Raw genomic sequence first — 22,372 nt, 5'->3', positions numbered from 1 at the left:
TCTCCACCAAGTAGACACTCCACTAAGACAAAATATATTTCTCAGAGTATACAATTACATTCTGGGATGTCCATAACTTGGTGAAACATTTAACATTGTGCCTGAACTGTTTTTCTGCACTGCTAACCCCTTTTCTCAAGGGGTTGTGCCTAACAAGTGCATCATGGCCAAGGAAAGCTCAAGAGTGTGCAGGATCCAGGTGGTGGGAACCAAACACCAGTGTATGAGTGTTTAACTGAGAAGCAATCAGGATAGTCTTTTTTCTGAAAAACTAACCTATTTCTGGTACCAAAATGGCTTGACCTCACTTCTGGCACTTACAGCTTGGTTGCTTGAAACCTCTAAGTTTTCATTATTATGAAAACAAAAATGTTTTCTTAGAGCAGTGTGAATTGTCATCCTTTTGCGTTTCTGAGTTTATTCTTTCTTCAGAAAGTTGTTCAGTCATTAATTTGACTACATAATTAAAGCAAACACTATGGCATTGAAAAGAAACATTTCAGTTGCCTTTAAATATGAAATTAGTAAACAAATGAGCATGGAACAACACTACCCTTTGTGAACCTAAAGCACTGGTAACTCTCCAAAGGAGTAACAAATTATAAGGATTTTTTGACAGGCAAAGAAACCTGATTTCTTCATTTCGGTGGGTAACTGTTCCTAGCATCCTTGGTTTGTTCAGTTCCATTTTTTATCTACTTCTGCCATACTATTTGTTGCTAAAAGCATTCTTTTATCTGAGAAACACCCTTAAACAGCTCTGTGGACCTGCCAGTGAGCATGAAAAGCATGCTGAGAGAATCCTCCTTTTTGTAGAGATTCAGTGTTTTTCTGTGGCCTGTACTTTGCTAAGCTTTTCAGGCTTAAAATCAAAGGTCTACAACCTTCTGCCAAAATACTTGCAATCTATTTCACTCTGGATTGCATCAGGAGTTGGTAGCTTGAGCATGGCTTTCTGCTCAGGTCCTTTTAGCCTGAGTGAATTTTAGAACAGTGATCTACAATGATCTATAGCCTGAGGGCTTCAAGAAGTCCTCTAAAAAGACTACAAAACTGTTTAACAACCGCCCCCCCCCCCCCCCAAAAAAAAAAACAAAAAAAAACCCAAAACCCAAACCCAAAGGAAAACATCCTGATATTCCTATGTAGTTGGGTAAACAGGAAGAAAATACAGGTTTATAATATAAGGTTCATCTCAATGAACATTCAAAATTCATCGTAGTTTTCACTTGTAAATGAATCACTGTGGCATCAGAGCATCAAATGGGAGCTGGATTATCTTTTAGAGCATTCAGGTAGTTCTTCAGTTTCAAGAAAAGTGAGGAATACTGTTGTTGGGCTCTCTTTTTACATGTCCTTCTTGATTAGGGTTGGAAGGCAGAACCTTTGCCAGTTGTGCTAGTCTGTCCATCATTGCAGGATTTTTCTCCTGTAAGATATTGTCTGCTTGCTATGGAAGGATGTGACTGCATAGGAATGGTCTGCAAGAGTTATTCTTCAATAACCTTTTGGTAAGTTGACTTTCTTCAATGAAACTGAACAAAGGGGCCATTAGTGTGTCAAACCAGAGTGGCAGCATGGCAAGAGGGGCTTGATACTGATTGCTTAATGTGCTTTCATTTCAAAACTGAGGGCTATTTTTTTTCCCTGACCAATGGCTTTCCTGGGTAGGCAAGCCCTCATTCACTGCCTCGGAGACGCTGAACTGAGCATCTTTAGGAGGTCTGGTCTCATCTCACTGATGAGAACTGGGAATGGAAATAGAAACGAGCTGCTTCAGTGTGGGTGTTAAATAGCTGTCTCCGAAAAGCCTTTTCTGTACTGGGTGCCTCAGTCTGTGCTTGGAAACTTTACCCCTTCCTAGCCCTCCCCACTTTCCCAAGACTCTTGCATAATATTGAAACCCCCCAACAAATCCTCTGTCCTCAGCCTGCTGCAGGAGATCTCCCATCCTTTCACCTTACTGGATTTTTTTTTTTTTGGGGGGGGTGAAGAATGTGTTTCAAGTAGGCGAGATTTTGTACATTCATCTGTTCATTGTCAGAAGTACTTCTGCTTTACCTTGTGACTTCTGTATCTTATGCTAATGGATATCATGATGTTGTGTATTGCCTGAAGATGCAGGACAGTGGCTGAAAAGCCAGTTGCATTCCGATCTCCCGATGAGCATCTGTCTTCAATTTTGACTTAAAGAGTCATTGCAATCTTGTAGCAAACTGAGCTTCCATGAATGGCACTGTGATCATCTTAACAGAGGAGCATAGTCCATATTCTTGGTATAGTCACAACCTCCTTTTACAAGGGCCAGAAAGCAGAAAGTAGCTTGTTTTTAAATTCTTTGAGACATGCAGGAAAAGGAGGCAACTGATGAATAAAGTTCTGGTTTGTCCCTCTGAGACCCTCTGTCCTCACAACAAAAAAACCCTCTTGTTCCTCTAAAATGAATCTGGAACAAAAGATGGAAAAGATCTTTTATCTCAAAATTGCGAAGGGGCTTTGAAAGCTTACATTAAAGTCCCTGTTGTGTCTCTGGCTTACCAGGCTGTAAAGGCAGCTCTCCAGCCTCCTATATCAAAGTCTTGAAAAAAATAATCATAAAACCTTCCTCCCCCCATCCAAGTAAGTGCTCAAACCCACTGAGGGAGTCAATCCTAACATTTCATCAGTACACTGTTGAAATGACTGTCTAAGTTAACAAAAGTCTACTAAGTTTTAATTTTTAGAGCAAGCTGAACTGGTCAAAATCTTTTGAACAATTTTTTTCCCCAGTTTGATCTTCCAAAGGGTTTGTGTCTGTGTCTCTGTAGAATAGAAGAGTTTTGATTCAATTTGCCTCTAAAGGCCTCTAAAGTTCTACCTGGAAATCATGGTCGGGTTTGGAAGAAGGTTTACTTACACCAGAATAGCAAATAGGCCAGTGGGTTGGTGCAGTGACTGTACCTGCAGTCAATGCCCTGGGTTTTTGGGGCAGAAGAGAGGGCTGGGTGTGGATATTTTGTTTCAACTTGCTGTGTTGATGCAGGCAATGTTGTTTTAGATTGGGCTGTCCCCTTCGGCTGATGATGTCTGATGGTCATGGGACCATCCTGCATTGATGTGGGGTAATGGTTGGACTAGACAATCTTCAAGGTCTTTTCCAACCTAGAAGATTCTGTGATTCTGTGAATGTTTTCAGCACTTCATAATACAGACAAGAGACTCCTAGTCACTTTTTGTTTCCCACCTGAATGTCTGCTGTGGGCCTGCTCTCATACAGCAGTGTGATGGTTCCCCTGCTCACCTGTTCCTTTAGTCATGCTCTAAACAAAATCTCTTCTTAACAATATATTCCTAAGGTATACTGAGCTTTCATCTCTCCCTACAGTGTAGAGTCAAGGGTTTCTCTAGGCTTTAGATAAATTACATTCTGAAAGGTAATGCTGGCTCCATGACAACACCAAGCATTTACAGTCTCAGAGGAACTGATCTTGGTAATGCATCAACCTGAGAAGACAACTGCAGCATTGCAGCAGGAGAAAACAACCCAGCACACAGGCTCGTCCATCCCCACAGCTGCTAAGTGAGACATGCCACCAGCCTGTGCAAGTTGAAGAGGCCGGAGCTTCCTGCAGGTGCATTCCTGCTGTTTGTGTGCCAGTTGCAAGCCTGAAAATAAGGCCCCCAGGGTCTACAGAGCTGCCGTTAAGTCTTTCAGCATGCACCTTCTCGGTGTGAATGAAACTCTCTCCATTTTGGCAGACTCCGCTCTGGTCATTTCTTTCACACGCTCAGTAAACAGCTGCACATTCAAGTGTCTCCTTAGACGTTTCACTGCCTAATTTATTTTCTTTTCTCCCCAGTGGTAGAAAATTAACAGGCTGATGCTGGGATGGTGGTGGTTACTGCCATGCACTGATGGACGATTGCAGGGGAGAGGCTCTTCTGGGGATGGACACTGCCTCTGGGTGCATTCTTGTTGAAGAAGGGCCAGAGGGGAGTGCAGCATGAATGCAGCCCTGCTTCTGCTGCATCCTCAGAAATGAGGCACTGAAGTCCCCCTAATGCTGAGCAGGTACTCTCTATGCTGTGATGTTGTTTTCTGTTTTCCACTGGCTGGATGGTCGCACTCAAAAGAGTTGCGGTCAATGGAGTGGAGACCAGTGACAAGTGCCCAGTGACAAGTTCCTCAGGGGTCAGTACTGGGACCAGCGCTGTTTAACATCTTTTTTGGTGCCATGGACAGTGGGATTGAGTGCACCCTCAGCAAGTTTGCTGATGACACCAAGCTGTGTGGTGCGGTTGACAGGCTGAAGGGAAGGGATGCCATCCAGAGGGACCTTGAGAGGCTTGAGGAGGTGGGCCCATGCAAACCTTGTGAAGTTCAACAAGGCCAAGTGCAAGGTCCTGCACATGGGTTGAGGCAATACCATGCACAAACACAGGCTAGGCAATGAGTGGATCGAAAGCAGCCTGTGGAGAACGACTTGGGGGTATCAGTGGATGAAAAACTGACTATGAGGCAGCAATGTGTGCTCGCAGCCCAGAAGGCCAATTGCATCCTGGGCTGCATCAAGAGAAGTGTGGCCAGCAGGTTGAGGGAGGTCATTTTCCCTCTCAACTCCACTCTCATGAGACGCCACCTGGAGTACTGTGTCCAGCTCTGGGGCCCCCAACATAAGAAAGACATGGACCTGCTCAAGCAGGTCCAGAGGAGGGTCACAAAGATGATCAGGGGGCTGGAGCACCTCCCCTATGAGGACAGGCTGAGAGAGTTGGGGTTGTTCAGCCTGGAGAAGAGAAGGCTCTGGGGAGATCTTATAGCGGCCTTCCAGTACTTAAATGGGGCCTACAGAAAAGATGGGGAGGGACTCTTTATCAGGGATTGTAGTGATAGGACAAGGGGTAATGGTTTTAAACTGAAAGAGGGAAGATTTAGGTTAGACATAAGGAAGAAATTCTTGACTGTGAGGGTGGTGAGGCACTGGAACAGGTTGCCCAGAGAGGCTGTGGATGCCCCCTCCCTGGAAGTGTTCAAGGCCAGGCTGGACGGGGCTTTGCGCAACCTGATCTAGTGGAAGGTGTCCCTGCCCGTGGCAGGGGTGTTGGGACTAGATGATCTTTAAGGTCCCTTTCAACCCAAACCATTCTATGATTCTGTGCTGAACTGAGAGCAACAATGTATGTTGATGTATAGCTCAAAGTGTTGATGTATCTTCCCGGACTGGAGCAAAAGATGTCTCTTTTTTCTGCTTTCTTTTTTTCTTTTCAGTTTGTCTTGAATGCCATGGATGTAAAGATCTGTTGGTTGACTGCCATGTCCAATTTTTTTTATATTGGTTTATTGTTTTTCTTTCTTTAAAGAAAGGTGTCAGAAAACTCGTAAAGAACGAGGTTTTCATAAAGCCAAAATTGACTGCTGTTATACTTTTGGAAGCTTAAAATACACAGAATTGCAATACTGAAATGCTGCAAGCTCGTGTAAGATTTACTGTTGACTCTCTACCCCCTCTCTTATGACACACAGGCAAAGGCTCATAGACCAAATATCACCAAAACTGTGTCCTTGGATAACTTTGCTGTTTACATAGGCATGTTTTTAAAGACATGCTCCAGAGGGTAATGACAGTTTATAGTGCATCTCAGAGCACAGGATAATTCTATTTTAAATATAGAAGGTAGTTCTTCATTCCTGAATGCTCAGAGAACAGTGCAAAAGAAATGTGTTTTTCATGCTGTTATAATTAAAGGGAATATAAAATTTAAAAAGCCCTACATGATCACAAGTTTGAATTAATAGCAAGGGAAATATTTTGTTTATTAAAATATACAGAAGACTGAAATACCAGAAATGAAACAATGGCATCCTGTAAAGAATTAATGTATGAGGAGACAATATGAATGGATGTCCCTGGTTTCATTTTGTGTACCTGTTTTTCCTCTTCATCCTGCTTTTTCCTTTCCTTTTCATGTATTCACTATATGACTTGTCTCCTTGTAGACAAAAGGATATGGGGTTAAATTGCTTCAAAAACAAAGTAATAAATTCCACTTAAATTCCTGTGCAGTAGGGGACAGCTTGCAGAAATGATGTTTAATTTTTGTTCATTGCCTTTAGAATGTGAAAGGGATGGTTTATGCAAATAGTGCTTTTAGTTGGCTGAAATATTGCTTTTACTAATGTGTTTTCCTGTTTTCTGCAGATAAAGCATTGGCTATCCGTGTCCTAAGTGCACCACTATGTTTGAATATCCTACTTTTAGAAACAAAAATATTAATGTTACAGATTGTAAAGTACAAATGTCTGTTGAAGTATTTCTTAAACTGAATTTATTTTTACTCTTTTAATTAGATCTTATTCTCCTTCAAATTTTAGTAAAAATTTTTCAGTCACTCATAAGGACAATACTGACCTAGATATGGTTCTGATCTGTGATTGGTATCATTGTACATAGGCATACAGGAATATTGACAGGACTAAATAATTTCTTAGCTTTAAGCAAGTGAGCTAAACTTCTGGCAAGAAAAATGACATTGTTCTGTCTGACAGGTTGTTTTCTACTATTCTTTTTTCTAAAAATACTTGTAGGAACTTACAGCCAATTGCGGAGTTTGGTGTTTAGTTTGTCTGGTCTTGAATATGTTGTTTCAGAAGAAATTCAGCTCTCTGTCTGGAAATTAAAGTAGGCTGTCTATAGAGCACTTGTGTCTGACTTTTTGCTTATTTTAAAGATAAATAAAACCTTTCCCACACAGACCTTGCACAGCAGACCCTGTGGTAGAAATACCATCTATACAAAAATATATCAGCAGTGTTATTCCAGCCAAACTTCTGCAGCACACTTTCTGCCCTCAAAGAGTTTCTTCATGCTGTTCACCAAATAAAGCAGGCATCCTGAGGAGAATTCAATTATATTACTTAAACACATGAATTTAGGAGGCCTGCGTGGAGACTATGTAGATCATCCCAGTTTTGGCATTTTTGATGTTGAATGATTGCATCTGGAAAATAAAATAATTTTGTCTGAATTACTTTGTAGGGAATTATTATTATTATTGTTGTTTTTATTATCTTTAATTTGTCATTGAGGAAAAAATTCCCCAAGGCTGACTTCTCCCTCTGTTCCACCAAGTAAGTCTGACACTCAGGTAAGTGCCAAAATGTGGTGGGGATGACAAATGGACTACTTGTACTTTACATTTTTCAGGGCTTTCTAGGAGGAGTAGGCTGACAAAGTTTCTTCCCCATGTGATATCCCCAGCTGAAGACACTGGGTACAGGTGCAGGATTTTGTTTCCATCCCTCTTCTCCATCAGGATGACCATTATATACATAGAAAATTACTTCTGTTCTAGGTATCTCATAGCTATAGCTGTACCAGTGCTTGGCATACTAGAAGATCTTCTTTGTGGTTCAAGTTGCCTGAAATTGATGACTTTCAGGTTCCCCAAGAAAGCTGTGCATTTGCTTCTACTGTTCCTTAGATGATAATGGAAGTTATTTTGGAGAAAAATCCAATCTTTTTCCAGCACTCATTCTGTGGGAAAAAGCTTTCCTTCAAAATTCTTGGGAAGCCTTGGGCACTTTAATGAAAACAAACCAACCCAAAGCAAAAGCAAATGTTAGTTTAATTTTTAAATGTGTTCTCTCTACGACTGATGGAGAACAGACTTCCCTGTTGAGGAATTCAGAGTGGCTAAGTTATGCTTTTGCCAAATCAGCGTTTTTCCTCCTGGTAGAAAAAGGCAAGGACGATGAGTTAATTGAAGCCAAAATCAGCGTTTAGGGTTTTCCCAGGCTGTTTTAATTCAAAATTTTGAGAAAAATTTTGAAAGAAGTCATAATACTTGATTTGTTTGTGTAACAAATGTAACCTACTTGACAAAACTTCTCTATTTTGGGAGGCAGAACAATCCTTGACCTTCTTCCAAGAATATACTGGAAGCAGAGAAGAAGGGAGAGTTTTTCTCTTCCGCCAAATACCAACTGTGTGAATTACTAGTAATGTGAAAGATCAGTCTGCATGTCTGGTACTCATATTACTTCTAAGTGTTCCTGTATGGCTATTAATTTAATAATTGATTTACTGATGCTTTGTGTTTTGGGATCTGTATTTTGAGTAGCGGAGAAAACAAATCTATTGGTAGCACACTGCCAAGTTCATCTATTTTGTTACCTTAACCTAAAGAGCTACTTTAAATGAGCGGCGTGCTATTGCAGACAGGTATCCAGCCACAGCTGGGTGCTTTTTGGGTCCAAAAGAAAGGGCTCCTGCAGGCTGTGAAGGACTCCAGACTGTGTCCTTGACACCTGTGGTGAGATGATGTTGACTTCTGTAATTCTGAAGCCTCCAAGCTAAAGCTCACTTCAGAACTAGCTGTTTGCACCAGGGAAGAACTGAGCAGGGGAACTATCTGATATGGTACAAGGGTAAGATAAACTTTATTGGCACATGGCTTTATAATGGAAGAAGTCTCTACCCTTTGTGTGATATGGAGCTTATTCCAAGCAAATCTCTGTGAATTTAAACAAAGAGCAAAGGATTTACCTGCTGCCTCCTGCATATGCCTTCCCTCTTACACTGCTGTAATGTGATGCAGGGCCATATTCCCTGGCAGCTGGTGCCCTGTTCAAACAAAATGTATGTAAAACCATTGGGCTGCATTAGAGCATCTTGCATTTGGTGAATCTGATCTATCAGCACAACTTGGATTGATTTTTCGAGCAAGAAATCTGAAATTAAAGATGTCCTATTGATTCCCTGTTGTTTTCTCAGTCAGAGTAATTCTGATATACTCCAGAATTCTCCCCCAGTGCTGACTTTAATTTGGGTCAGAGTACCTACAACTGCAGGATAACATTGTGGTGTCTATGTAAGAGGCAGGGATAAGGGAAATCTGGCAATGTCTCAGTACACCCTAAGCTGCTGGCTTGGTACAGAAGTGGTGTGTAAAATTAGCTTTGCACCATTCAGGGAATTTTCCTGGGACTTAGTCTTCCAGAATTATAGCTCATCTTAATGAGATAAACCAATATAAATGAGCATAGCATGGAATTGGATCTGACAAATCTTGGCTTGAACAGCTGCTCCAGGTAACAGGCAATGAAGAATCACAGCAGGAGACTTCTGAATTTCATCTCCGCTCTTTCCTCTGCCTACCCCAACTTGTACATCTGATTCTCCATGCATTATGGCAGTTGATATCTAGTGGTTTGGGACAGATATGGCAGAAAAAGCTGCCGTTTGTCAAAATTCAGTCTGCAGAACTGCTGTTCTTGTGACAATTCTGAATGTGAAAAGATAGATAGGTTCTGCTATAAAAATCTTGGGGTTGGAAAAATCTCAGCACTATGGAAGCAGAGGTTAACTGTTGGTAAGGTTGTCATGCCCACCTTCCATTTGAACTGGCAAGCTTGAGTGGAAAACTTAATAAACACTTTGAATCCTGACCAGAATTACACATTTTTATAGGTATCAATATGAATAATAGCCTTCTGTATTCTCTGAGAATGATGAAATATAAAAATGTCTCCTTAGAATGAACTGTAAAATAAACCAGCCACATTACTTGGGTGTTCTCCAGGTTTCTGAGGTGCACATTCCTCTGTCCAGACTGGAAACTCACTTATCCAAATAACCATTTCAAAATTGATGGTGGACTTTCTTAAAAATATTTTTGTGAATTTTATCTAAAGTTATGTGAGTCAGTTACTCATTTTATTAATCTCAGTGGTATAACTACTTCTACAAAATAAAAGCACGTATCCCTGATATTGCATTTATTGTCACATGTGAAATGTGCCCTGCCTGGCCCTTGAAAGCTGCAGTCCTGCGCTCTGGTTCATTCCCAGCTGCAGTGCTGTGCAGATGGTTGCTGTGGCTATGGGCCACTGCCTTAAAAGAACTTGGCCCCAAGAACAAGTGGCATGGCACAGCTATACCTTTTCTCACTAATTTATGCCAAGTACCAACAGTTGATTGATTGATTTTTAAATCTTAAAAGTGTTAATAGTACTCTTGAGATCTGTAGCATCAACATAATTCACAGTACTGGCAATATTTAAATAGAGATTTTTAATTGTCCTTAAGATATCTGAGTTTCAAAGGGATTTAAGTACCAAACTCCTTTTGAAAATCCTGATGTTATCTGATAGAATTTTATTTAGACTTGTTTTTTGGATGCTAAATTCAGGCATGGCTTAGGATATTAACAGGAAGATCTGTCCTGTTACACATAACTCCATATAGCAAGAGATTTCACCCATTGCACTGGTTTTCATTTATGTCGTGAAAACTCTACCAGCTTATACATTACTGGGATTTGGGATGATTTGCACTGATGAGATTGACAGCAGTCAGAAGATGGGTATGATGTGTGCAATAATTTTGCTTAGTAGGCAGGGTATGACTCTGATTAAAGGCTCGGGCTTTCTGTGGGACTCTTTCTTGACCCAGCAAGCCATTTACAACAAATGAACCTGAATGCAGCTAAATGTCTTGCTCTTTGTTTTTCTTATGTTTAAATTCAGTTTTGAACTTGCATTCTTTAGAAGTCGATAAAGCCTTATCGTACGAGGTTGTTAAAAAGAAAAGCTGGCAGATGACTGTTGTGCTTCTGTGCAAGAGGGGTGAAAGCTGCAGGCTTCTGCACAGAAGCGAGTACTTGGCCAGTTTGTGGTATATGGCACAATTTACAATTCTTCATGTCAACAAATTGCTTGTGCTTCTCTGCTTCCTTCCCACAGCCAAACTCTACCTTGAGGAATGGCCTCTTTGTCCTCCTAGAAGCAATCAAAGGAAGTAGAAATCTCACTAAGACCTTTAAAATTACTGAGTATTTTGTATATTTGTTTCAAACTGTTAATCTGACAGGGAGGTTGCTGCCCCAGTTTGTCTGCTGGGCAGGAGGAGATTCTGCCTACCAGATTCACAAGTAGGTGTAACCAAGGGAGAGGGATGGGTTTTGTATCAATCAGGCAGTTGCCACATTTCACATCTGGCTTATTAACACCAGCTTCAGCTGATAAGACTTGAATTTGATAGGCAGAGAAACACCCTGCAGCTGTGCACCAGCTGCAGCAGCTACTCTGCTACCTGTGCTGCAGCTGCACAGGAGTGGTGAGGAGCTACTTAAGGAGCTAAACTCCCAAATTGCTGGTGCTTATTTTATGTGGAAGTGTTCTTACTCCTAGTCTCTCCCTCCTTGAGCAAAGGGAGGGCTGAGACAGCTGTCTTGGAGTTGCAGTTTTTTATTTAGAAGTTATTTTTCGTATTGTGTGAGTGACTCTCAATTATACATACATATATATGTATGTATATGAAAACATACATTGTATGTATAAAATCACTCTTGTTTGCTTAATGTTAAGTGAACATCAAGCTGGAAAACAGAGACTTTCACCAAAAATGATACTGGAAATTACTAAATTTTCAAAGACACTCAGAGTGTCTAAGAGTATTACCAGGAAGCGCCAAAACATGGTTGGTGATTTCATCCTACAGACATCGGTAGGGGTTGAATGTCTTGTCTATAAACGTGCCTTTTAAAGAGCATGACCAAGCACCCGAGTTTCTGAATCTGCAGTGCAGTTGGGTGTCTCCCACTGGCCACTATGGGGCATTAAGGCTTTGGTTGTGCTTCCCCGCTTGCTGTCTTTATGGACAGTGGTCATAGCCTGAGGGATTCTGGCATTGATACTGTTCAAATTAATTTTCTCTTGTATGTGCTAAAGGTAACTGACGTGGTGGGAGATCTCAGTGTGATCCGAAATCCCAGGCAAGTTATTTGTAAGGGTTGCAGCACACACAGTGGGAACAAACTACTGGTTAGAGGCTCTAAAACTGGTTTTAGAAACAGTTAAAATCCAAAATTCTCCAGACAATTTTTATTGAGTGGTATTACAAGGAGGGTTATAGTTATAGTTCTGACATTTGTTGCTGAGTTTAGCAGTAATCTTTCTTTTCTGTTTTCTGTATGGTATACTAGTACAGTCCTCATAAAGTCTGTGTCACTGCAGGAATATCAAGTACTTAGAAATTATTTGAACTCCATGAGTATTTAATGGTAATCTATGCATTTCTTAAATTTACAGGTGAGGTGGAACAGTATAAACAATCAATCTGGGGAGGGGATAATGTTTATCAAAGTTTCCCTTCCCTACCTACAAAACCACATTTTTCTCAGGAGAATACAACTCTGTTGGCAAGAGGCACAGTGGATACTAAAGTCACTTGTGAAGACAGTCCCTATTCTCCAGGTTCAACTGTAGTGGATGTTTAAGCAGAAATAATTCATTTTGACTAGCTGCTGAAGTATTCATCTTCAGATTCTTTAGCTTACTCATATCAGAAATGTATCAAGAATTATTCCAAAAAATCTTTTACCATCAATATGTCTTTGTTGTCATACATTTATAAACCTCTCTGTGAGACCTTAAATTTCAGGATAAAACTGTGTCACAGTAATCCTCTTCTTCCTTTTTTTTTTTTTTCTTTTTTTTTCCCCCTCAACTTTGTCTGCAATCCTCTAAAAATGTTATTGAAATATATTTTAAAAATCTGTGATCATACCTCTCCAACAGTATAATGACAAGGGCTGATTGCAGGGAGCAACTCTCCACAACCAGGTATGTTTTCCTCACAGCTTATGTTTACCAGAGGAAGTTATTTTGCAGTTAGCAACAGGATAATAATTTATAGTAAGCTAGTTGCTCTGATCTAATTTCTCTGATGATCACTCTGACCATGCATTAGCTACAAGACATTTTTCCCCGTTTACAAAGGACAGCAAAATCCCTCACATGATGCTCTCAGGATTCAGCCAATCTAACCTGTTTTAACACACTTTTTTGTCATTTGAAACTCAGGCATCTAATGGAAGTTAGATGCCCAGCCTCTCTTGGTAGCTAATGGAAAGATTCCTCTACCCGTTATTTTAGGGGGACATAATTATTGAATCCTTAAGACTTAGATAATGTTTTGTACTCAAGATATTTCTATCTTTTATTTTAGGGGGACTTCATTACAGAATCACAGAATCATCTCGGTTGGAAAGGACCTTGAAGATCATCTAGTCCAACCTTTAACCTAGCACTGACAGACCCCAACTACACCATATCCCTAAGCACTATGTCAACCCGCCTCTGGAACACCTCCAGGGATGGGGACTCCACCACCTCCCTGGGCAGCCCATTCCAACGTCTAACAACCCGTTCTGTAAAGAAATACTTCCTAATATCTAGTCTAAACCTTCCCTGGCACAACTTGAGGCCATTACCTCTTGTCCTATCATTTATTACTTGATTAAATCTTTAATTAATTAATTAATACAGATTAATCATTAAAGCTTAAGGAAATAATATTGTGATGTTTTAAGGGAAAGGTTATAGTTGTCCGTCTGAAAAAATGTAAATATGAAAAGAAACCAAGTACGTGCGACTGATTTGAATGCAAGATCTAATTTCATTTCCGATGCCAACAACACTAACATCTTGCTGCTAATTACAGCTTTTCTGTGTTTAAACCTTATGGTATCATGCTACTGATACACTCTTTTAAATACAGCACAGTCTGTTGGGAAAGCCTCTGCTTTTGGGACGCCTGTTGTGTTCAAGCTGTAGGAGAAAAATCAGTCCTTGAAATGTGACCAGATGAAATAATAGTAATAATAATAATAATTATCATCATCACACAGTAATTGTGTGAAGGCGACCGTTTCAACCAACACTTTTCATCAGTTCAGTTCCTGAACACTTCTGAGAAAGGCCTGTATCACAGTCCCACCTATAAACCTGGGAAACTGAAGTGTGGGGGAAGTGAATTGTGCAAGGCCACTAGCTGGCAATTGAAATAAGGATTCATACAAACAATTACTACATCAGATAAGTGTGATTGCCTTGAGTCCTGTTCCAATGCACAAAACTATTCAGGGTAGTGCTGAATAGCTGTGAATACGAGCTACCAGCCAGAGTCTGGATAGCACCCTATTACTGCACTGGTAATGCACTGTATTGTCTCCTGTCTAGGAGCTTGTCAACCTTGCAGGTGTGGAATTACAGAAATGTGTTTGGAAACACACATTTTCTGATGTTTATCAGCAAATTAGAGAGGATCAGCAAAAGATGTCAAAAATAAGGCAGTAGTGCAGCCCTGATCCCGAGAGCGATGCTTTCCCTGCACACAGTTAATCCCCGGTCCCTCGTGCACAGGGAGAGGGTGTGCAAGGTGAGTGTCTCAGCATGAGCAGCAGCGTGAGGTTCGGTTGGAGCAGGTGCCTGGCCATGATGGCGGCTTTGGCTCTTCCTCCTGCCTGTCCGTCTTCACTCAGCCTTGCTGCCTGCCCAGGCTTTCCCCAACGGGGAGAGCCCTACTAGTTCAGGAGTTACTCACCACAAAAATAACCAATGAGGTGTGTGAGAGCACGACAATATATTTCTCCTCCATCACAAAAAGATTATGTTTTCCAACAAGATTCAAGGTTCTTCAGTATGTAGTCTGTTTCTTCAGTTTTTGTTTTCTCTGTTTTTGTTGTTTTTACAAATGATATTATGTTTATATAATTCTCTTAGGGGACAGAAAGGAGAGCAGACTTCCAGTTTCTTCAAATTAAAATGTAAACTTTCCTTTGTAATGTAGATTTTGTAGTAGTCTTCCATGAACATTCATGCTTACACAGATACTGACTGTTACCTCTGTGTCTTTGTGTCCTTAGAGTAGAGGTGGCACAGCTCCATGGAAATGGGGGATACTCAGCATTAGAGGGGACAGTCTCCTGTCAGCTCTTCCTCTTAGACCAATAACCCAGAGTCATTTAAATGACACCAATGCATCCATACTTTTTAACTGATGAAATGTGTGACACGGAGGGTGCTTCTGTGAAACTGTTGAAGACTAGATATAACTCATCTGTTTATAGTGTCAGATAAGCAGCTGTGAGGAACAGTTGTTTTATAATCTGTTTTATATATATTTATTAGAAAGAAATATTCCATACACAGGAAAAAGAAGTAAAATGCATTGAACTAATTATTTGCTTAATTATACTTAATATGTCATAAATGTGCTTTCTGGGCCAAAGCTTTAGCTAGATCTTTTGTCCATCTCTGTTTCAGTCACTGAAAATCTGCATCCACCAATAATTACATCCCCAGCATTTGCATTTGAAGCATAGTCTAGATAAAACTGATACATGCAACTAAAAAGGGTCATGGAAGGTCTCTCGTCTGCTATTAGTATTCAGATGCTAGCATTTTCAAGACGAAAAACTTTTATTGCGTAATGGTAACAGGCATATACTCTAGTCTTTATGCTGGATATTTATGATTGCTTTTATTATTGACCTAAGTTTACAAGCAAATGTTGTACAAAGGAAAGCTGTCCTAAGTGGGCTGCTTGTTCCACGCACTGCAGTACCAGGTGACAGAAAGGGAACATGCTATTTTTGAAACAAAGAAGCAGCAGAATTATCTGCAGGATGTTAATATTGAATAGGTAGATCATCAAATCCTTCCTAATAGACACAGAATCCTTTCCAGTGAGAGGAGGCTTCAGGAAGATCTAAGTGCAAACAGTCTCGTTGGAGCTTAATCATTCAACAGGCCAAAGAAGATTAAAGCAGATGCTGAATATAAAAAGGAAAAAAATCTTCCTTCCTCTGTACAACATCTGCTTCTTTTTTTCTGCCAGAGGTGGCTACTCTGCTGCTTCCCACAGCTAATAAAATTAGCTAAATCAATTGAAAAAGCTCACTGCTATGTTTTAATAGATATGTATTTTATAAAATTAAAGCTGTATGTGAATGACATGCTGAGAATGAATTCTGAGTACATATTTATCTGGAGGCTCAAATTTAAAAATTCCTGTATAAAACCTTGTTTGTAAAGATGAATGAGGGGGCTCAGCAGAAAAGCAGGTGGAAAAGGAGAACAGATAAGAAATAACTGTTTAGAAGAAAAATGCTTGATGAACTAAGCTCACTGATTTAACTGTTTGTAGTGAGTGGTGTTGCCCTTCCTTCAGTATATACTTTTTTTCTCACTTTCTACAGAACTGTAGGTAGAAATGTGTTTTCATGCATCTCTTCCAACATCAAGGTTGATTGGCATTGGCAAATGGTTCCCCTAGTTGTTATAAAGGACTGTCCCAACGCAAGGCTCAGGAATGTGTCTCTAAGAAACTCAGTCTTTCCCTGGCCAGGAAATCCTCAGCAGTTCCAGGTTACAAAACTTGGAGGGGGGTTGTACATTCATAAAACCAAATATTTAGCACTCGTACAGTGTTTCTAAATGGAGACCTCTAGAAAAAGCTTTAGATGGGGGGGTCACTATAGTTTTCCTTATTCATAGCACTGGAAGTGAAGGAAAGTGAAGGAATGGGTTGAACTGGGACAACAGGGAATTCAGTCACAGGACACTGAATTACAGTGAAACTCTGAAATATACAGCAACTGTGTTTTTAGATATATCTGTATACATATATATAAAAAAACTTTAAATATATATAATAAACATTATTTATTATTAATATCTCATGTAAATATATATAATATCAAATTATCTCCCACTCTGTGTGTGTGTGTATACATACATATTTTTATAGAAATATATGAAAGTGTAGTTGAGGAATAAACCCACCAATTTGTACAGACTGAAGTCATTTGGGAGGTAAAGGAGGAAAACTAATAATATTCTTTCTGGCAAAGAAACTTGAGACTCAATAAAAGCAAGGACACAAGCTAATAATAAAAATACTTTTGTTTATTGCTCACTAACTTCCTGGGTTTATTGCACTCAGAGATACAATATTTCTAGGGAAACAGCAGAATTTTCCACTTCAACCCTGTCAATGTCGTAGCATGTCAGGACAGAAGGCCGACTCTTTCCTTTCCTTTTCTTTATTTCCCTCTCCCTAAACATGGTAACTGTATTAAAATAACATCAAACAGAGCTATAGCTATATTTGTCCCCTAAAGTACTGGTTTTATTCATGGGAAATGTGTCCCTTCCTCCAGAAAGGTTCCTCTGAAAACTGTGAACCACTTCTGGGCTAAAGTATTGATTCACTATATTTGATCCCATCAGAGAAAGAAAAGTCTGTTTTGGGAAAATGAGTGTCCCTGTTCATGAAGTCCTATTACACAATTCCTACCTTTATTGCTTTTAATTTCTTTCCCAGCAGTTTCCAGTTCTCACTGAGATAGGATAATAGGATGGCTAGACACTGGATGCTCTCCTTTTGAAGGGTGTAATAACTAATCTGTGGAGAGATTGACTTAATTTTTTTTTTTTTCCTGTTGTGTCTAATAATGGAATGTCTTACTGGTTTTTATTATTAACCTGAAAACAACTGAAAGCAACTTCAATTTACACCAGCTCTAGTATTGGCCTAGGAAGTTAGCAGTTCTCAGTGATATTAATGTAAATTTACTTGATGACCTCCTGTTCATCTACTCCAACCTCCCCCACTCAGCCTGTCTCTTCATAAGCAGGAGTCTAAAAAATTGAGTGCATTTATAATGGGAACAGTGCATTTATGAAGGGAAATTTGGGTGGCATTTTGTGCTTTCCCACAGCTTAAAATGGGGCACTCTTCATCGACAATAAAAGGGGACAAGCTCACTGACATCTGCTGGTTGCACACCACACTTTTGTGGTTGATGGGGGCAGCTAATGCCCAGCACGTCTAAGAGCTGGGTCCTACAGGATGCTAAATGGTGAGAGTGATCCCCATGCTTTTAGTGTAGCTTCTTCTGTGTTGTCCCAGTGCAGCTTAGAGAAAACCGCTGCAGCACAGAATGAGCTGGAGCTGGGCATAGGACAGGAGGACACCTGCTCCCATGCTAAGTAGAGGCTGAGCAGGAAGTTCATTGTATGGGGAGAAGACTGCAGGAAATTCTGTGGATCACCTGATATTCAGAAACTGATGCTTTGCTCCATGCAGGCTAGGTATTTCTGTAAACAAGCACTTGGAAATGTGTTTGTCCTAAGGCAAATACATTTTATTTATTGAGCAGGTTCTATATAACATTTTTACAGTAACATAGTTTTTTCCAGATTCTAGCTTAGATTCTCAGAGGAATAAATCACTGTCACTTCAAAGGAGCTACCTACACTGTAGCTTCACCTGCCTTCAAATAAACAACTTCACTTTACACCAGCTTTAGTATTGGCCTAGGAAGTTAGCAATTCTCAGTGATATTAAAGTAAATTTGCTTGATTGTTTTGCATGCTTTTTCAAATGAGAAGAATGACCTTAATTACCTTATCTGCTGCCTTTCAGCACTCTTCTGGCCAGAAGCAAGCGGAAATAGCTCTGCAGAAAGGATAGACCTAGGGCTAAAATTGAATGCTGTATTCAGTAATTATAAAGGTGAAAGCAGTGGACTGACTAGTGAATTAATTCTTCTCTGTCTGGGTAGATGTGGAGCTTTAGAAGGAAACACTGAGAAAGAGATATAAAACATTTTTGCAGGCATCTGCCTCTTGGGAATTTACAGACCAATATATTTAACATTTGGAGGGTAGTTCATCTAACATTATCACTTCGTCTGGGTTAGAAAAGTGCTTCAGATGAAACTGTTCTGTGGTAAGAGAAACTTGAACTCGGGATTTATGTCTGCAGTTCCATTCCAGATTTGGGATGTCAGGACATCCCAAGGGCTACTTAAGTCAGCACATAGTTTTTAGCTCTTCAAACAAAAGCCTTTTTTTTGTTGAGCCTTCTCCTGCACCTCTGGTCAGGAGGCTCATCACCTATTAGGAACAGCTTCCCCAGAAATTATGGCTTTATGCAAGATGTTGGGGAATGACTTTGAAACATTTCATTGGTAAGAACTACTTCCATGTGACCTCTTTATCACTCAAAAGGACTTTGCTGTGTGGTGGGTGCCAGGTGCCCACCAAAGCCACTCTATCACTCCCCCTCCTCAGTGGGACAGGGGAGAGAAAATATAATGAAGGGTTTGTGGGTCAAGATAAGAACAGGGAGATCACTCACCAATTACTGTCATGAGCAAAAAGGACTCGATTTGGGAAAATAACTTATTACCAATCAAATCAGAGTAGAGTAATGAGAAATAAAACCCAAATCTTAAAACACCTTACCCCCACCCTTCCCTTCTTCCCGAGCTTAATTTTTCTCCTGATTTTCTCTACCTCCTCCCCTCCAGAGGCAAAAGGGGGACAGGGAATGGAGGTTGTGGTCAGTTTATCACACATTGTCTCTGCTGCTCCTTCCTCCTCAGGGGGAGATCTCCTCACATTCTTCCCCTGCTCCAGCATGGGGTCCCTCCCACGGGAGACAGTTCTCCATGAAATTCTCCAATGTGGGTCCTTCCCACAGGCTGCAGCTCTTCACGAACTGCTCCAGCATGGGCTCCTTCCATGGGGTGCAGGTCTTCAGGAACAGACTGCTTCAGTGTGGGTCCCCCATGGGGTCACAAGTCCTGCCAGCAAACCTGCTCCAGCGTGGGCTCCTCTCTTCATGGGTCCACAGCTCCTGCCAGGATCCTGCTCCAGCATGAGCTTCCCACAGGGTCCCAGCCTCCTTTGGGCACATCCACCTGCTCTGGCTTGGGCTCCTCCACGGGCTGCAGGTGGATTCTGCTCCACTGTTAACCTCCATGGGTGCAGGGGCACAGCCTGTCCCACCATGGTCTGCACCACGGGCTGCAGGGGAATCTCTGCTCCGGTGCCCAGAGCACCTCCTCCCCCTCCTTCCTCACTGACCTTGGTGTCTGCAGAGTTGTTTCTCTCACAGATTCTCACTCCTCTCTCTGGCTGCAGTTGCTGTTGCACAGGGTTTTTTCCTTTTCTTAAATATATTATCACAGAGGCACTACTACCATTGTTGATGGGCTCAGCCTTGGCCAGTGGCAGGTCCCTCTTGGAGCCAGTTGGCATTGGGTCTGTCAGACATAGAGGAAGCTTCTAGCAGCTTCTCACAGAAGCCACCCCTGTAGCCCGCCCACTAACAAAACCCACACATGCTGTTTGGGGCAAGAATGGTTTGGATCATCTATTTCCAACCCCCCTGCCATGGGCAGGGACACCTTACACTAGACCAGGTTGCTCAAAGCCCCATCCAGCCTGGCCTTGAACACTTCCAGGGAGGGGGCAGCCACAGCTTCTCTAGGCAATCTGTTCCACCCTCACAGTAAAATATTAGTATTTCTTCCTAATATCTAATGTAAATCTTCCCTCTTTCAGTTTAAAACCATTATCCCTTGTCCTATCACTACACTCCCTGAGAGAGTCCCTCCCCATCTTTCCTCTAGGCCCCCTTTAAGTACTGGAAGGCCGCTATATAGTCTCCCTGGAGCCTTCTCTTCTTCAGGCTGAACAACCCCAACTGTCTCAGCCTGTCCTCATAAGGGAGGTGCTCCAGTCCTCTGATCATCTTTGTGGCCCTCCTTTGTACTTGCTCCAACAGGTCTATGTCTTTCTTATGTTGGGGGCCCCAGAGCTGGACACAGTACTCCAGGTGGGGTCTCACAAGAGTGGAGTAGAGGGGGAGAGTCACCTCCCTCGACCTGCTGGCCACACTTCTCTTGATGCAGCCCAGGATACGGTTGGCTTTCTGGGCTGTGAGCACACAGTGCCAGGTCATAGTCAGTTTTCCATCCACTGCTACTCCCGCAGGGCTGCTCCCATTGCCCAGCCCGTACTGTACAGTACTATATAGCACTTTTAAAACATTTTGAGTGTAAAGCTAGATACTGCTCTGCTGTGAAATCAGGAGGCATCCATGTGTGTCAACCATAATTGTCTGAAACAGTTGCTGACCTCTTTAACTAGTGATCTGGTGTTCCCTGTGATGAATTCCTTTTGGCCAAGCATAATTGTTATTCTTGTAGCACTGTTGTTGATTCAGCTTTCATACTTCATAGATAGCTGCAGATGCAACCATAGATATTTTCTTTTTGCTTTAATTTGCTGTGGAAAACTGGTAATTTAAAGTCTAAAAGACCAGCAGTAGAAATAGCCCAACTATTTCATAGGGTTCAGACTAATATCTCTTTCTATTCTGTTTCTCAGTGGTCTTTTATGGTTGTTGATTCCCTACACTGGTCTCCCATAGATTATTGATCACTCTTCTCTCTTTTTGTCTGAATGTCAATTTTATTATTTTAGGGCCATAAACACTAATATGGCCTGGCACAATGTAAATAGTCTCATGTGAAAAAAACCAAGTCTGTTTAATTTGATTTTACTCTTTCTGTGACATCTGCAAGGTGCAGTTAATTAGGCAAGAAACCTCATTTAGGAAAAATCTTTCCATCAGATTGGGAGAGCCAAAGGCCCAGCACATGCTAATTTGTTGTTTGTCAGATGGGTGTTTCCCTGGCACTGCCAAGCCCTAGAAACTGGTTGGATGGTTGGGCTCAGAGGGTGGTAGTTAGTGTGGTAGTTAAATAATAAACTGGAGGCTGGTGAGAAGCAGAGCACCACAGGGGTCTGTCCTGGGATCTGTCTTGGTTTACATCTTTACCAATAAACCTGGAGGAAGTGACATTACATACGCATCAGATGAGCAGATAATGCCAAACCAGGCAACATGCTCAAAGGCAGGGCTGCCATCCAGAGGGACCAGGACAGGCTGGAGGAACAGGCCAACAGTAAACTTATGCAATTCAATAAGGACAACTGCAAAGTCCTGCCCCTGGGATGGAAGAATGGCTGGCAGCGATGCAGGATGAGGACAGACAGGTGGGGCAGCAGTCTGCTGAAGAGATCCTGGGGGCCATGGCAGACAGTGAGTGGCACATGAGCCCAGTGTGCCCTGTTGGGAAGAAGGCTGACGATATCCTGGGTGGTATCAACAGCAGCACAGCCTGTAGGTTGAGGGAAATGACAGTCCCTTTCACTCAGCACCCTTTAGGCTACACTGAGATTCTGCATTCAGTTTTGGGTCACCCAACAGAAGAAAAGACATTGATCAACTGGAGCAAGTTCAGCAGAAGGCTGTTGAGATGGTCAGGGACTGGAGTACTTGCCCTGTAAGGGGAGGCTGGGGGATGGGGTCTTGTTTGGCCTGGAGAGAAGACAGCTTTGGGGCACCTAATGGCAGACCCCCAGTATCTTTGGGGAGGCCATTGAGAAGAGGGATCCATGCTCTTCACAACAGTACATGGTGGGAAGAGAAGATACAACAGGCACAAACTGAAACAAGAGATGTTCAGACTGCATACAAGGAAAACTTTTCTCCATGAGGACAATCAGACAGTAGCACAGAAACAGTTGTACAGTTCCCATCCTTGGGGCTTTTCAAGACCTGTCTGGATGAAGCCCTAAGCAATCTGGGCTGGCCTCATGTCTCAGCCTAGCTTGAGCAGGTGGTTGGACCCCTGCAGATCCTTCTAACCTGAATTTTCCTGTGGTCCTCTGGAGAGATGGTAT

At 41.6% G+C, this 22,372-nt stretch overlaps 1 long non-coding RNA gene across 2 annotated transcripts in view; it reads left to right on the top strand.

Moving 5' to 3' along the window:
• LOC141954299 (uncharacterized) overlaps window positions 1–13,334 on the top strand; it is a 44,153-nt gene extending 30,819 nt beyond the window's left edge. For both annotated transcript variants that reach the window (XR_012632143.1, XR_012632144.1), the window contains exon 2: window positions 12,990–13,334. This is a non-coding gene — a long non-coding RNA (uncharacterized LOC141954299). The remainder of the gene's footprint in view (window positions 1–12,989) is intronic.
• The last annotated feature ends 9,038 nt before the right edge of the window (window positions 13,335–22,372 follow it).

Source organism: Strix uralensis, chromosome 1, assembly GCF_047716275.1.
Source record: "Strix uralensis isolate ZFMK-TIS-50842 chromosome 1, bStrUra1, whole genome shotgun sequence".
Taxonomy (NCBI): domain Eukaryota; kingdom Metazoa; phylum Chordata; class Aves; order Strigiformes; family Strigidae; genus Strix; species Strix uralensis.
This window is presented reverse-complemented; position numbering and strand designations above follow the sequence as displayed.